Raw genomic sequence first — 12,816 nt, 5'->3', positions numbered from 1 at the left:
TTGCAATTACTTTTCGCCAAAGAAGACAAGGATGCCTTGACAAGAAATTGGCCAGAGAAATCTACATAGGTGTAATAGTTTTTAAAGACTAACTCGTCAATGTGGTGGCAACCTATTGTGCACATCTCTGAATGAATCCATGAACGCTCTCAAATGATGTAGGTACTTTTTCTGAAAGAGAACGTACCGCGTAAATTGGCGATTTTCTTTCTCCTACCTGCAGGGTTCATTGTGAGTACCATGAGGCCTTCAAACTGTCCACCATCACTTTGTATGGATTTTTATTGTAATAGTAAGCATGCTACACAGACGGATTTTAACCAATATGACAACTAGTATATGGTTGTAACAGTCCTATATACAACTGCTCTAAAACTAACTCACCCAAAATTGTTTGAACGGTTTCATCTTTTTTTTTGTTTTATGCTCCTTCATCATGGAAATAAGGAACAAAAACGGAAATGAAAATAAGCTATACCTTACTCAAAAAATATTGACTAAGTTCTAGACTGGTGGACAAATCTCTTCCCAATCAGTGGCTTCCAGACAGTATTGGCTGTGTATCCTTATATATGCTAGAAACCCCAAGAGATCACATGTTGTACAAAAAAGTCTGCAGATTCTCCATCACTAACTCACAGCTCTGGTACATACTACCGCTGGACCCTTGACCCAGGATTCACCTCCTGTACGTCTAGGAGCTAAAAAAACGTTTTTAACACTCAGCATTTCCTAATCTAAAATAATTGTTTTTCATTGTTAACTGCAGAGAATCATTTGTAGTGCGTTAAACAAGTATGTAAACGAGTTATACCATGTTATTACTGACAACATTTTACTGAAGCCTTTTGTTTGACTTTTTGACAGAAAAATCTGATTTGGAGTATTGGCCGTGTGTGAAGCTACAAGGGTGAATGAGCCTCCATTTAAGAAGTCACACACTACGTTTAAGGGGTAAAATATGCTACTGACTGCCTCTGGAATAATATTTCACCAAAACCAGCTTTTCTTCACCTCTATTAGTTTAGTTCTAAAAAATCGTGAGATCAAACATATTACAGTGAGGCCTACTGCGGAGCTTAAAATGAGTTTTACAGTATTTAACGTTGTCCAATATAAAGTAATACACTCTGCCTCATATAATATTCAAAGTTAAACGTGCATGAAATTTGAATAAATAGAATATTAATATTTAATTGAACAAGAAAATATTAACATATGATTATAAGTGTTTAATTAATTGGTTATGAATAATAGAAATCCAATTTTGTACAGCATAGATTTACAGTGATTATGTTGCTTGATTATGAGAAGAATTAAAATAGATTCTATGATAAAATGCTATATGGGATGTATTAAATTGGTTTATTAAATGTTCTATGAATAATGATGACAAAATGAATTCTCAAAATGTATTGAGCAATGATTAAAACAGCGAAGGGAAGACTGTTTTAGTCTCCAACAGCTGCTTTGTAGCTTAGTTCTGCTTCAGACTTATGGTCTCCATTAGCATCAATAGAACTTTCTACTGGCAACTAGCAGTATACTTTGGCGGCTTTTGAAACAGCTGGGGCTGCAGAGTGCATTCGAAACATTCACGGCAGATCAAAGTCTAAGACACCCAGGAAAGAGAATGTAAATACATTTCTTATAACTGATCAAACACTTCCACAAGGCAATCAGAATATCGAAAGCTCTAGATATTTAGCGGTATATATTTTTCCGCAGCTTTTCAGTGGGATATGTGGGCATTCATTAATGGTACAGAACTATCAAGCTTAGGACAATTTGTCAATTTCCAGGATGTGACCATGCAGGGTGTATAAGTCACGTCTGGAGGGGGCGGAACCATCGACTACACTGTTGCCCCCTAGCCCGTTCAGCAGCAGGAACAAAGTTATTTGGCGTCTTTTCCCATGTCCTCGAGAGGGGTTGATTGCAGACCAGCTGCGAAGAACATTCACGTCTGAGTTAGAAACCTATTCTGTGCAATGGTTTACACTCGTGTGATAATGACTCTTCAGGTTTCCTAGTCTGATGAGTAAAGAAACAGTGTGTGACACGGATCTATTGAACTGCACTTGGTTTCCTTAGCACTGAGAGATAATGCCAACTGATTAGTTATCCCTAATGGTAGTTTTCCCCAAAACTAAACGAAAGCCCTTATCCACCACCGCATCACACTCCATCGATAGGCCCTTCCTCACCGTGGATCCCAAGTCCATGGGTAACCCTTCTGAATGAAAGTTTGCCACTGGATTAAAAGCTCATATTTCATATAAAAGATCCCACATCACTCTCCCTATTCCTTCCCATATCCTAGACATCACTCAGCTTGTTGCAATCAGTATAATGGTCTACCCAGGTTTGCCTTTGTCCACAAAACTAATATTCGTGTCTATTAATATTTACCATGCATACCTTTCCAGGTTTCTATTTTCTTTACTCCATATGCCAAATTAGAACATGAAACGTTAGAGTGAAAGCAATGTTATATTTCAAAATAGTTCCGTCACAAATAAACTCTTCATAAAAAACTTTACAAGCTAGCCTAACCTAGCCAAACCTTCTAAACATTCATATAACTTTCGTCAAAAAACAAGAAAACATTTTGTATTCACAAACCTTTCAATTCGAAAAATCATAGGATTTGCATATCAAAACTTTACGCAAATTGCAATTGTTTAACAGTGGCGTGTTTTCCTTAATTCACACTGCTAAATTCATGCAAGATATTTAGATTCACTTAAAAAATAATAAAGGTAAATGGATGGTTACACACTATTCCTTTCTTTCTTTCAGAGCTGTAAAAAAAGAACACTTTCAAAATGGCAGTGGTGCTGTCAGAGCAATAATCGGCAAACTTGGCAAACTTGGCAGTCTCGCCTTTGCAGGCTCATCCCTGATGGAAACATTTATCAACAAATGCTCCCCAGTGTGGGAAAATAAACATTGTAAACACAGAACTCTGTCACCAAAAGGTTCTGCAGTCCTTCATTGCACTTCATTTGCTTTCTTTTTTATATGTCTTGCTAAACCTATTGTATAATAATGTGAATGTACCACAAAAAAACATTTAGGAACACGTTTTTAATTTCCTTACAATGTGCTTTGCACTTAAAATTGAACTTAATGTAAATTTTTTTCATAAAACACATTTTAAATATTAAGGTATTATCTCAATAACAATGATAAAGCTCCACAATGTGCTTTTGGGGACTGTCTCTAGAATGATGAAATCCATATTAATAGGAACCCCTGAAATATTTAAATATTTTCCATGTTTCACAGGTGGAATTGAATTAGGTATATATATATATATATATATATATATATATATATATATATATATATATATATATATAGACACCAATTATTCCTCTAAATTAAAGGAAAGCCGAGACACCTCCAAGCTGCTGGCAATAAGTAGAAGCCTTTATTTGGAAAAGTGACTTCCCTCCAACGCGTTTCGGCCGTAGCCTTTTTACTATTGAGTATTATTATTCATTTGCATTTGGTTGAAATAAAATTGTAATCCTTCCTCTGTTTCTTATGAGAAATAGCTTGGTTTTTGCATTTAAAAATGTGGTTATCCTAGTACCATGTTTACTTTACTGAAAACAAAGTATAATTCTGATCCATGTTCTATTCTACTATTTTGTTTTTCAAAATCGCGGTAAATCTGATCATCACGATTTCATTGTTAATTGCGAAGACCGTGTGGATATAAAAAAATATAAATCATACATATATAGGGTACAGATTTAATATTTGCACTTGTTCTGTTATTAAGAGTTTTTCAAGTTGATGGTTGGATATAAATGCAGTTTTTGTCCTGTTTCTTTGGAGATTACTTACTGTGCAGAAGTCGCTGTGACATAATTATTCGCGATGACCATGTATTAACTAAACGATGCAAAAAATTTACTTAAAAGTGTTTAGGGTGCTGCTTGCTGATAAGGGGTTTAGCAATATAGGGCCAGATGTATGAAAAAAAACCTTAGCGAGTCGCAAAGAGCGATTTTTAAGAAATCGCTATTTCTGAGTCTCAAAATGCAATGTAACAAAATTGCGATTTGGAAATAGCGATTTCTTAAAAATTTGAAAATCGCAAATTGCGAAAATGGACACCTAGCACAGCCTGATGACATCAAAAGCAGGAAGTGAGTCAGTCCAGGCTGTTTCCAGGAGCCACACCCGAGGGAGCAGTGAGAGAGACACAGCCCAGCCCAAGGGAGCAAGTCTGTGAGCAAGCCAGGACATTACATCAACATGGCCAATGCTGCTAATGGGAAGGAAAAGGGAGAGAGGAAGAGAAAGTTAAAGTTCAGTGAGCAAGAATTGGAGGTGCTCACTGAGGAGGTGGTGAGGAGCCATGACCGGCTATTTGGGAAGAGCTCACTCCAGGTCCCAGAGAGTGAGAAGCGAAAACTCTGGGCTGACATCCAGACCAAAATCTGTGCAGTGGGGGATGCGCAGCGCTCAGTGGAGGAGATAAGAAAGAGGTGGTACGACCTGCGTTCCCGTGCCAAGGAGAGGGTGGCCAACAGGCTAAAGGAGGCAAGGAGCACAGGAGGTGGACCATCCACCCAGACACCCTCCACCCCCATGGAAGACCTGGTGGCGTCGACACTGCTCCCATAAGCTGTCGTTGGGGTCACTGTCATAGACACGTCCGGCACACCAAGCACCAGTAAAGGTAAGTCCAATAATGAAATGTAACCCCATATGTGTATGTAGATATGTCCCTTAGGAAATAGCAAGTAGTGCAAACCATTGTGATAAGTACTCCATTCCACATCTTAGATGCGGCACAACAATGCCTTATGGGAGTGGTAGTCCACAACCCAGGGCTGAAATTAGCACATAGAATGCAATTAATTAGAGCGACACCCAGAAGAACACAACACCCACTACATAGTGATACGATGTAAGTGTACATTTATTACCATTTTGCAACATTTGGTGATACATACATAAATGACATGCTGCACATTGTCGTTGCAGATGGCCCAGGCCCAGCAGCAGCAGATTGTGCCATTGTGGGGGATGCAGAAACTCAGCCTCCATCCGACTCCAACACCAGCGAGTCATTGAGTATTGCGCCAATCAGATGCAGGGCAAGGGTGTTACCTCTCCCCGATTTGAGCCTGGACTCAGATGACATGTGGGATGAAGGCCCCAATCCATCCCCCGAAGCCAGATCCTCCGTAAGGCAGCAGTCCCTGCCCCAGCGTCACTCAACTCCCCGCAGGAGGCCTCACGATGCAGGCACACAGCACACGGAAGTAGGTGAGGGCCCATCATTCTTCGGTGGCCTGGAAGCATCAATGCTCAAAGTGCAGCGCCTGCAAAACAAAAACATGAGGGCAATGCACAGGCAGATGCAGACACACAATGCCAACATGGGGGGGGGGGGCTGCAGAAGCAGTTGGAGTGTCTGAATACAAACATTTGCAAGCTGCATGAGAGACAGCTAGCAGCTGCGGAGAACACCAGGGAACGGACCAATGCAGTAAAGGAACTCTGTACTGAGCGAGTCAGCCACTGCAGGCATGAAAGGTGATTCATTGGGATGTTCAGTGGCTTTTGTAGATCAGTCAATTGCCTAGCTACATCTACTGCCCTCATATCACGGCATGCTGTGGCCGCACAGGTGGAGGCAGCACATAGCAGTCGGGATGTAGCCCAGGGGCTGGTCCTGATTTCCAAATTTCTGGATACTATGCTGGCAAATCGCAGTGCTACACCCAGTGAACTTGGAGTTGGGGATACTGAGGAGTCATCTAGCCTCAGCAGCCTTGCAGTGCCCATGATGGATCCTAGGCGTCGCAGTGCCAGGCACAGCACTGCCACTGAGGCTGATACAAGAGGTGCCGGTGAGGCCACTGTACACTCGAGTGGAATGCGTGGCTGTAAAAAGTGACTTTGATGGCCACAGGTGACTAACTTCACGTTGAACCACAATAAACTATGAAGACAATAGTGCAACACTGTAAATGGCTCATTTATGACACATGTGTATTGCTTTGTCCTAGTGACACGTATGTTACCTGAAGTCAAGGTAATAAAGGTGCTAACTACCATAATACATGTCAGTGAGGTTGTGTTGTCATGACTTACATCTGAAATGATTGTGCATGATGTCAGCATTCCTTTGCCTGCCCTCTGCTGCACTGGTCCTGTCTGCTGGCTGTAGGGGTGGTATGGGATCAGCATCTGAGTCTGGCTCTGATATTTCCACAGGTATGTCCCTGGTGGTAGCTATATTGTGCAAGATCACACATTTGGCCACTATTCTACAAGTCGTGTCCGGGCTGTACTGTAGTGCCCCTCCACTTTTGTGGATGCACCGGAAGCGACTCTTCAGCAGGCCAAAGGTGCGCTCCACCACATTGCGGGTTGCCCTGTGTGCTTAATTGTATCTCCGCTCTGCTGGTGTTGCAGGATTTAGGCAGGGCGTCATCATGTAGGTGAGCACTGCATAGGCACTGTCTCCTGGAAGGAACAGAGGGTATAATGAGTAGCTGAGCCATCTGACGTCACACTACCATCAATACACCATTGTAAAGAGGGAAAATACCTAGTAGATATCTTTCACCAAATTTCCCAGCTAGCAGTCTTGTGTGAATCCCGCTGTGGCAAAAGATGTACGAATCATGTGTGCTCCCTGGGCACCTGGCCACGAGATCAGTTATGATATAGGAGGCATTGCATATCACCTGAATATTCATGGAATGTTGGTATTTACGGTTGCGGTACACATACTCTGTGGCCGATGGTGGACAGATTGCAACAAGTGTCCTATCTATGGCACCTAGGATGTGGGGGAACTGTGCTATCTGGTAGAAATCTATTTTTGTCTGCAGTATTTCCTGTGGGCTGTGGGGGAATCTGATGTACTGGTGTATCCTACTCAGCATGGCATTTAGAAATGCATTGAAAAATCTAGAGAGGGCAATTTGTGATACCCCTCCAGCTGCTGCTATGACCCCTTGATAGCTCCCTGAGGCAAGTAGTTGCAGAGAGCATAATACCTGCACATGGGTGGGTATGCTATTAGTCCTGTGTGTTGTGCGCTGCAGTATGTGTCGTAGCTCAGCTATCAGGTCATGTATCATGGCTGAGTTCAACCTGTACTTCTCAAATATTTCCTCCTCAGTCTGGTCAAAAAGGGTAATGTGCACTCTGAAAATGTACTCCTGTCTCCTCCTCCCTCTCCTCAAACCTGCCAAGATCCTCATTCTCTTCGCCATGACGTAGAGTGCAGCCATTGTGGAAAAGAGTCTGAGGCATTCTGGGCCTCTTTATATAGGTTGCACCTGGTTACCACCTGGTTTCAATTTTTGATGCATCTAATTGCGACATGGTTTTGCATGTCGCATTTTGCGTCTCGCAATTTCCGACGTGAAATACTGATTCTGTATTTGCGAGTCGATATTACGACTCGCAATTTGCGAAATGCGACACGCAAAACCATGTTGCTGTGCTAAAAATCACAAATATTGCGATTCCTTGTTTTTGGCCTGCGAATGCCTTTCATGTATCGCAGACCACGTTTTTGCATTCGCAAACGGCCGATTTCTGCGATTCGCACCGTTTGCGAATGCAAAATCGTTTGATACATCTGGCCCATAGTTTCCTAAATGTAGAACTGAACTTATTTTTGGGCTAAAACATATTTCTAGATTTGTGAACATCACAATTACATTCGTAATCATGATTATCATGTGACCCATATTAGAGTAATATGATTGGCTAAGAGAGTTTACAATGATTTCTAAAGGCACCAAACCCATTTCATTTTATAAGAAGGCTCTATTGCTTTCAACAGCTCACACCTGGAGAAGCAAGAAGGAGAGAGAAAAAGGAGATATTTGTTGATTTAGCATTTTACACAGCCAGCTTTGCTGAAAGATGGCAACTATAGGAAGAGATGGTGATATACCTGAACATTTACTGCACGAAGAAGAGGATGAAGAGGTGAAAAATGAAGACTCTGCAGAAAAAGGGCCTTGTAGTCACAATGCTACTGCGGCTTGGGATTTCTTCACAATTCCTAGTGGAGAATGTAAAACTGTGGCAAAACTTGTTAAATGCTCTCTTGGTGACAAGGTGTTGTCAAGAGGAGCCAAGAAGAAATATTCATGTGATACAACATCAATGTTGCACCAGTTAAAAACATATCATGGAAATCAGCTGAAAAGAGCCAGAAAACAAAGACAAGTTGGACAAGAAACACCAGTTTCACCAGGCAAAACAATTTCTACTGAAGTGGATACTTAAGTAGATGTTGCTGCAGAATTTAGTTGAATGGCCATATACTGCATGGATTGTAAAAAATATTGTGTCTGCTGGAGAACAGTCTGTTAAACAACTCTATCATGCAGCAAAGCAGCACAAATGTTAATTTCATATTAAGAAGTTTGTTTTTGCAGCTTACATTATTTTTATTGCTTCTTGTTTTAGTTTTCGCTTTAAAATTGCCAGTTGCTTAACAAATACAAGAACAATATATAAAACATTACAAAAGCAAAAAAAATGCAAAATCATTTTCCAAAAAAACATATTTTTTTCTGAAATCAAAATTGTATGTGCGTATATGAGTAAATAAGTATAAAGCAAGTCTATAGATGATTGAATGCATGAACTGAGGATGAGTGCACGTATGGATAAGTGAGCAAGTGTATGAGTTGTACGTGTATGAGTTTTACGTGTGTAATTGAGTGAGTACATTAGTGTGGGCATAAGTCAATGGGTGTGTGTATAAGTGGTATATATCCGATTGAGTGAGTGCATGACTGTATGGGTGAGTGAGTGAATGGTTTAGTTGTGTGTCAGTGACTCTTTAAGTGTATGACTGATTGTATAGATAAGTGATGTAGGGTGTGAGTAGTTTTTGAGAGATTGACTGAATGTGTGAATGGATATTAGGGTGAAAGAGTGAGTGTGTGACAGCTGCATGGGTGGGACAGTGAGTGTATGAGCACTCTATGGGTGAGAGAGGGCATGACTCTCCTATGCATCAGTGAATGAATATATTGATGCTGTATAGGTGAGGGGGTGAGGGTGGGGATGTGCGTGGGTTACTCATTGTGTGTATGAGTGCACGTATACATGAGTGAATGAATGCATGAGTTGTGCATGATTGATTGAGTTAGTGAATAAATGAGTGTATGAGAGAAAGAGTTGAGAGTATAAGTGTTAGAAAGGTGATTAACTGAGTGTGTAAGTGTCTCTGTTGTGGTGATCCCCTCGCCCTCTGTCCCACTGTGCTCTCACCTTCGGTGTATTCGGCCTCCAGAGGGGTCAGGGTACGACAGGCACCCCTTCCTCGTTGTGAGGCCAGCCCCAGCTGGCCTCCACCGTCTTCCTTGCCCAGCAGCGCAGGTCCTCCCACCGTTTGCGGCAGTGGGTGCTCCGGCTGTCAAAGACCCCCAGGGTCCGCACCTCCTTGGCGATGGCATGCCAAATACCCTTTTTCTGATGGGCGCTGACCTGCAGAAAAAATACAGTGGAAAAGGTATTTTTCATACCGTCCAGACTGTTATATTCATGGCCCGACATATCCCCCATCCCCTTACGCACATACATTGACCACCATACATGCAGCACTCTGCCCAGGACCCCTCAGACCCCCCCCTACACGAGGCTTACACACACAGCAATCCATACATTCATGCCCAACGCATCATGCTGACAGTGTACTCACCTGTTTGTCTGGAGAACCATAGATAAAGGGTACAGGGGTGGGACCCCATCCACCAGTCTCTCCAACTCCTCCGAAGAGAATGCGGGGGCCCTTTCCCCAGACACTCGAGCCATTGTTGCTTCCAGACACAGGTCACAGTAGCACTTGCGGTGTAGGTCCTCTCCTGTTGAAGGTCAGGTAGCAAGTGAGTGAACAGATAGAAAATGGTGGTCACGTCCGCGGCGGTGCATACCGTCACCTCCGGCATACATCGCCATTGGCTCCTGGAACCCATAGGCCTCAATGATAACCAATGCGGTGTTGCACGGCGATCGTCGACCATCGACCGCTGACCGCAACGGCGCACAACGCCAGCGGAATTACCTCATTTCCAATTGTACCTCCTCACAGGTCAGGCAGCCGTCATTTTAGGTGGGCACAGGCCGTGGCACCTAACTGTGTCACAGCAGATATTGGCACATCAACTGACTTATGAGTTCAAATACTGTTTCTGTAAAGCAAAAATTACATGTAAATGTTGAAATATGTGTGAATATGACCTTCTGCTCACTGTTTTTCTCTCTAGAGTTCAACCTATGAGGATGATTAGGAGAAGGAGACACCCCCGTGTACAGACCCCTGGTGGACCTGGCGACAATGGAGGACAGGCACACTATCCTGACCTACAGACTTGATAGGGCCACAGTCCACTAACTGTGTGCCCAATTGGAGCCAGACCAGATATCTGCTATCCCTCACCCCACTGGGATCCCCCCTCTAGTGCAGGTCCTGTCAGTGCTCCATTTCCTGGCAAGTGGTTCCTTCCAAGCGACAGTGACCATGGCATCAGGGATGTCACAGCCTATGTTCTCAAAACACATGCGCAGCTACATCATATTCCCCCAGGTGGAGGATTTGGCCACAGTGAAGGCTGACTTCTATGCACTGGGACATATCCCGAACATCATTGATGGCATTGATGGTACACATATTGCATTTGTCCCCCCCCCCCGGAGAAATGAACAAGTGTTCAGAAATAGAAAAAGCTTTCACTCTCTGAATGTGCAGATGGTGTGTTTGGTGGACCAGTACATCTCCCATGGGAATGCAAAGTATCCTGGCTCCGTGCATGATGCCTTTATCTTGAGGAATAGCAGCATTCCATATGTGATGTCTCAACTCCAGAGGCACCAGGTGTGGCTAATAGGTGAGCCCATGGTCCACACCCAGTTGATGTAGATATATGGGTGTGGGTTTGGCCCTATGGGTGAGTGTGTGGCTAACAGGTATCCCTCGATATTTTCAGGTGACTCTGGTTACCCCAACCTCTCATGGCTACTGACCCCAGTGAGGAATGCCAGGACAAAGGCAGAGGAACATTACAATGAGGCACATGGGCGAACAAGGAGGATCATTGAGCAAACTTTTGGCCTCCTGAAGACCAGATTCCGATGCCTCCATCTGACAGGTGGATCCCTGTACTACTCACCCAAGAAGGTGTGCCAGATCATCGTTGCATGTTGCATATTGCACAACCTAGCCTTGAGACGCCAGGTGCCTTTTCTGCAGGAAGGTGAGCCTGGGAATGGTTGTGTGTCAACAGTGGAGCCTGTGGACAGTGATGAAGAGGAGGCAGAGAAAGAAGATGTGGACAACAGAAATACACTAATTCAATAGTACTTCCAGTGACACACAGGTAAGACACTGTAACTTCACCTTCCATTGACGTTTTATGTTTGATATTGAACATGGCAGCCTGATTTCCCTATTTCTATGGCCACTTACTGTACCCTTTGGCTTCTCTATTTTCAGATCTCTGTGCCCCACTCTGGCTCCTGGTGTGTTTACTGCTGCCCACTATAGGTCATACCTATGTAAATATTACAGTACATTTGAATTGCAATGTGTGCAGTTTGTGAAACTAATACAAATGCCAAACAATTGACAGACTCCATATTTGAATTTGTTCCAAAGGTACTAATAAGTGGAGGGGGTATTGCAATGGGCTGGGTTGCTGATGGAGGAAAGTCCAGGGTAGAGTCCAGTCTATTTGTATCACAGGTGCATTGCCCAAGGGGGCATAAGAAGTGGAGCAATGGCAGTTCAAGGTGGACAGGGTGACAGAGTGGGACACAAGGGTGACAATCAGAAAAGTCTTATTTCCTGGTGGGGGTCTTGTCAATGTTCTCTGGCTTCTGCCTGGATCGCAGGGACTGTTGGCGGGGTGGTTCTTCTTCTGCGGGGGTTGGGGTGCTGGTGACCTGTTGTTCCTGTGGCGGGGCCTCCTGTCCTCTAGCGTCGGTGGAGGTGGAGGGCTGTTCTTTGGTGTGGCTAGTGTCAGGGGCCTGTTGGTGTACCACTACCTCCCTCATGGTGTTGGCCATGTCTTCCAGCACCCTCAGCAATGGTGACCAGAGTGGTGTGGATGTCTCTTATGTCCTTCCTGATCCCCAGGTACTGTCCCTCCTGCAGCTGCTGGGTCTCCTGCAATTTGGCCAGTATCTGGCCCATGGTCGTCTGGGAATGGTGGTATGCTCCCAGGATGTTGGTGAGTGGCTTGTGGGGAGTCAGTTCCCTGGGCCTGTCCTCCCCTGTCACACAGCAGTCCTCCCAGCTTCCCTGCTGTCCTGTGCCTCTGTCCCATGAACCATTTGCCCACTGCCACTGACCCCAGGTGCCTGATCGTCCTGTGTTTGTGGGGTTGCCTGGGGTCCCTGTAGTGGTGGACACACTTCTAATAGAGGTGTCCTGGGGACAGAAGGATGGTCCCGCTGGGTGGGTGCTGTGGTGGTGTTTCCTGAGGGGGGAGGCTCTGTGCTGGGTTGGGACTGTGCCTGGGTAACCAACTGTCCAGAGGACCCTGATGGGCCAAAGTTGGTCATCGTGATCCAGGCGTGCAGAGCTGCTGACATCACTGTGTGCCTCTTCTGGGGGGGACTGGATGTGGCTGCCACCTCCTCTCCAGTGACATTGAGTGCGGGTCCTGTGGGGATGTAAAGGCAGTGTTATTGTTTCTGTGTGTGCCATCTTGTGCATGGGTATGTTTCCCTCTATGGTTGTTATTAGCAAGGCAGCTTTGGCTTGTGTGAGTTGTGATTGGTTTGACTAAGTGATTGCCACTAGTG

General features: G+C 44.1%; 1 long non-coding RNA gene across 1 annotated transcript in view; it reads left to right on the top strand.

The window, feature by feature from the left end:
* Positions 1-2,911, top strand: part of LOC138273991 (uncharacterized) — a 74,639-nt gene extending 71,728 nt beyond the window's left edge. The window contains exons 2-3 of the long non-coding RNA XR_011200361.1: positions 868-954; positions 2,803-2,911. This is a non-coding gene — a long non-coding RNA (uncharacterized lncRNA). The remainder of the gene's footprint in view (positions 1-867; positions 955-2,802) is intronic.
* Positions 2,912-12,816: the final 9,905 nt, after the last annotated feature.

This window comes from Pleurodeles waltl, chromosome 2_2, assembly GCF_031143425.1.
Source record: "Pleurodeles waltl isolate 20211129_DDA chromosome 2_2, aPleWal1.hap1.20221129, whole genome shotgun sequence".
NCBI classification, from domain to species: domain Eukaryota; kingdom Metazoa; phylum Chordata; class Amphibia; order Caudata; family Salamandridae; genus Pleurodeles; species Pleurodeles waltl.
Note: the sequence above shows the minus strand (reverse complement) of the source record. Positions and strands in the feature narration are given on the sequence as shown.